Source organism: Trichosurus vulpecula, chromosome 1, assembly GCF_011100635.1.
Source record: "Trichosurus vulpecula isolate mTriVul1 chromosome 1, mTriVul1.pri, whole genome shotgun sequence".
Taxonomy (NCBI): domain Eukaryota; kingdom Metazoa; phylum Chordata; class Mammalia; order Diprotodontia; family Phalangeridae; genus Trichosurus; species Trichosurus vulpecula.
Genome location: NC_050573.1, coordinates 485,676,956 through 485,681,523, shown reverse-complemented (window position 1 = coordinate 485,681,523; position 4,568 = coordinate 485,676,956). Strand labels below are relative to the sequence as shown.

The window sequence follows — 4,568 nt, the reverse complement described above, 5'->3', positions numbered from 1 at the left end:
CATGGCCAGGCAGTGAAAATGGACTCAGATTCAGACTCAGGCTTTGGAATTTTTCTTTGGTGACAAAGACTACACCAATCATCTCCTGACAAAGATCCCAAAAAGAAAACTCCTGGGAATATTGTCACCAAATTCCAGAGTTCCCAGATCAAGGAGAAAATACTGCAAGCAGCCAGAAAGAAACAATTTGAGTATTGTGGAAACACAATCAGGATAACACAAGATCTAGCAGCTTCTACATTAAGGGATGCAAGGGCTTGGAATATTATATTCTGCAAGTCAATGGAGCTAGGATTAAAACCAAGAATCACCTACCCAGCAAAACTGAGTATCATATTCCAAGGCAAAATATGGACTTTCAAATAAAATAGAGGACTTACAAGCTTTCTCAGTGAAAAGACCAGAGCTGAATAGAAAATTTGACTTTCAAGCGCAAGAATCAAGAGAAGCATGAAAAGGTAAACAAGAAAGAGAAATCATAAGGGACTTACTAAAGTTGAACTGTTTTGTTTCCATTCCTACATGGAAAGATGATGTGTATAATTCATGAGACCTCAGTATTAGGGTAGCTGAAGGGAATATACTTATAGAGAGAGAGACAGAGGGCACAGGGTGAGTTGAATATGAAGGGATGATATCTAAAAAAATAAAGTCAAATTAAGGGAAGAGAGAGGAATATATTGAGAGAGAGAGAAAGGGAGGGATAGCATGGGGTAAATTATCTCACATAAAAGTGGCAAGAAAAAGCAGTTCTGTAGGAAGGGAAGAGGGGGCAGGTGAGGGGGAATGAGAGAATCTTGCTCTCATCGGATTTGACCTGAGCAGGGAATAACATACACACTCAGTTGGGTATCTTACCCCACAGGAAAGGAGGAGGAAGGAGATAAAAAAGGGGGGACTATAGAAGGGAGGGCAGACAGGGTGGACGTAATCAAAAACAAACACTTTCAAAAAGGAACAGGGTCAAGGGAGAAAACTGAATAAAGGGGGATAAGATAGGAAGGAGCAAAATATAGTTAGTCTTTCACAACATGACTATTGTGGAAGGGTTTTACATAATGAGACACATGTCACCTATGTTGAATTGCTTCCTCCTTAGAGAGGGTGGATGGGGAGGGAAGAGGGGAGAGAATTTGGAACTCAAAGTTTTAAAAACAGATGTTCGAAAAAAAGTTTTTGCATGCAACTATGAAATAATATATATGGGCAGCTGGGCATAGAAAGCTGTCTTGCCCCAAAAGAAAGTAAGGGAAAAGGGAATGGGGGGGGGAGTGGGGTGACAGAAGGGAGGGCTGACTGGGGAACAGGACAACCAGAATATATGCCATCTTGGAGTGGAGGGGAAGAGTTGAAACAGGGAGAAAATTTGTAATTCAAACTCTTGTGAAAATCAATGCTGAAAACTAAAAATATTAAATAAATAAATAAACAAAAAATTAGAACAGAAGGAATTCTCTTAAATGGTTTTAAATGCATTTTATTTTCAATAACCTACATGACATGTTTTTCAAAAACAATTCCTCCACTCCAAATAAATCAAAGTAAAAAATAAATGAATAAAGGTCAAGATGACATCAGTACAAGTTTGTCCAAGTCCTGGTGTTGTATAAATGACAAAAAGCAGAAGCCAGTTATGATGACAGGTGATTCAAAATAATCAGCTGAATTTGCTAACATTTCTTCATTTCTAAACCATCCTTAAAGAAAATTGTATGTGGAGTCACACCATCCTCAGTGAAGTCCAAGAAAGCCACTGTGCCATCTGTATTCATGTTTTCTCCTATGAAGAACTGATAGTTTTTTTTTCTTTTAATTAGCAATAATATATTTGATTTGTTCTGCAGCTCCCATCGTAAAAAGTTGACCTCTATCTGGCTTGCGTTCTTCAAGTCTGCCTTTGATTGATTTCATGTAGTCTCTGATGTGCTTTTTGTAGGATTCTTTTGTGAAACTAGTCTCCTGAAGATGGTGGCTAATTACTATCTAGACTCCAGTGACTATAGTGGCATCTGTTTCTTCACCTTCAGGACCTTCAGCAGGGGCATTTCCACTAATGAGTGAATCACCAATGGTACCCTCTGTCCTATTGACCATCTTCCCTTCTACCTCCATGTACAGCCTGTTCTCAATATCCTGTATCTTGTAAATGTGGGAGAAGATCTTATCATGGCTGAGGAGGTTTTGGTAGATGATCATGGCAGCAGAAGGAGGGAGGCAGCAGCACTGCTAGTGCTTCCAAGTCGCAGAGGTCTATGTGAACACAATGCAGCTGGAGCAAAAAAAATGTATATTCATCAGTAAAGAACAATGCACAGTTTTTGAAATGTATCATGCATAGATCAATAATACTTACCATCCAAGAATCAAGATTCAGTAGACCATTAAACAAATTCTAGGAATTAGGACTCTGTACTGGATTTCTATACAGTACATTACAAACTTCTAGGCAATATGATGATTAAAAAAAAAAGATGATCAGATTGTGGAGTATTTTTCACAGATTTTTAGGACTATACTAAAATCATAAAGTATAAATATCTTTTGTCAATCATAATCAAAGGACATCAAGGAGTCAATATCTTTTTCCCCATGAAGCCTTACATCATGCTTCTCCTTCATGAGAAAGTTCATGTTTTTTTTAACTTTCTTCTCTTTTCCACAGGATATTTAAAGTTTCCCTCTCCCCCTCCCTTCCCATAAAACTTTGCTTCACATTTCCTTTGCACTTACTTCATTTTCTTTGGGACCTTAGTTATTTGAGCACTTGAATACATCTGCTAATATCTGAGGACAAGTGTAGAAATGTAAGACAGCCCCTACTGTCACCAACTCACATTTTTTTTTATTTTTTTTCTTTTTGTTATTATTTAATATTTTTAGTTTTCAACACTGATTTCCACAAGATTTTGAGTTACAAGTTTTCTCCCCATTTCTATCCTCCCCCCCACTCCAAGATGGCATATATTCTGATTGCCCTGTTCCTCAATCAGCCCTCCCTTCTGTCCCTCTACTCCTCTGTTCATGCCCTTTCCCCTTACTTTCTTGTAGGGCAAGATAGATTTCTATATCCCATTGCCTGTATATCTTATTTAGCAGATACATGCAAAAACAACTTTTTTTCAGCATCTGCTTTTAGAACTTTGAGTTCCAAATTCTCTCCCCTCTTCCCTACCCAACTACTCTCCCTAAGAAGACAAGCAATTCAACATAGCCATACATGTGTCATTATGCAAAACACTTCCACAATAATCATGTGGTGAAAGACTAACTATATTTCCCTCCATCCTATCCTGTCCCCCTTTATTCAGTTTTCTCCCTTGACCCTGTTCCTTTTTCAAAAGTGGTTGCTTTTGATTACCTCCTTCCCAGATCTGCCCTCCCTTCTATCATTTCTCCTTTCTTATTCCCTTCCCCCTAATTTCCTGTGGGGTAAGATACCCAATTGGTTGTGCATGTTATTCCTTCCTCAAGTCAAATCTGATGAGAGCAAGATTCACACATTCCCCCTCACCTGCCCCCTCTTCTCTTCCAGCAGAACTGCTTTTTCTTACCACTTTTATGTGACATAATTTATCCCATTCTCTCTCCCTTTCTCCCTTCTCAATATATTCCTCCCTTATCCCTTAATTTAATTTTATTTTTTTAGATATTATCCCTTAATATTCAACTCACCCTGTGCCCTCTGTGTGTATATATATATGTATATGTATATATATATATATATATATATATATATATATATATATATATATGTATATGTATATGTATATTCCCTTCAGCTCCCCTAATACTGAGAAAGATCTCATGAATTACAAACATCACCTTTCTATGTATGGATGTAAACAAAACAGTTCAAATTTAGTAAGTCCCTTATGATTTCTCATTCTTGTTTATCTTTTCATGCTTCTCTTGATTCTTGTATTTGAAAGTCAAATTTTCCATTCAGCTCTGGTCTTTTCATCGAGAAAGCTTGAAAGTTCTCTATTTTATTGAAAATCCATATTTCGCCTTGGAATATGATACTCAGTTTTGCTGGGTAGGTGATTCTTGGTTTTAATCCTAGCTCCTTTGACCTCCAGAATATCATATTCCAAGCCCTCCGATCCCTTAATGTAGAAGCTGCCAGATCTTCTATTATCCTGATTGTTTTTCCACAATACTCAAATTGTTTCTTTCTGGTTGCTTGCAGTATTTTCTCCTTGACCTGGAAACTCTGGAATTTGACGACAATATTTCCAGGAGTTTTCTTTTTCTATAACCCTAATAAGGGTTAGACTAACTAATAAACCTATTTTCTATACCCTAATCCTGTATACTAGGATAAAAGACTGGAAAAGACCTGCAAAAGTACATATTTCATTTTATAGATGCAGGAACTGAGGCCACAGAGAATAAATAACTTTACCAAGAGTCAAAGAAGAGTGAGAATTTGAATTAAAGTTCTCTATCTCCAAATCCAGGGTCCTTGCCACTACCCCATGGTATATCTCAAGAATAATTACATCTTTGTCCTGAATCTTCCTGGACTCATTAAGGGGATGCCATGCACTCATAAAACCTGAGTAGTA

At 37.4% G+C, this 4,568-nt stretch overlaps 1 pseudogene; it reads right to left on the bottom strand.

The window, feature by feature from the left end:
• Window positions 1-1,670: 1,670 nt before the first annotated feature.
• Window positions 1,671-2,236, bottom strand: LOC118834775 (annotated as a pseudogene).
• Between the last annotated feature and the right edge of the window lie 2,332 nt (window positions 2,237-4,568).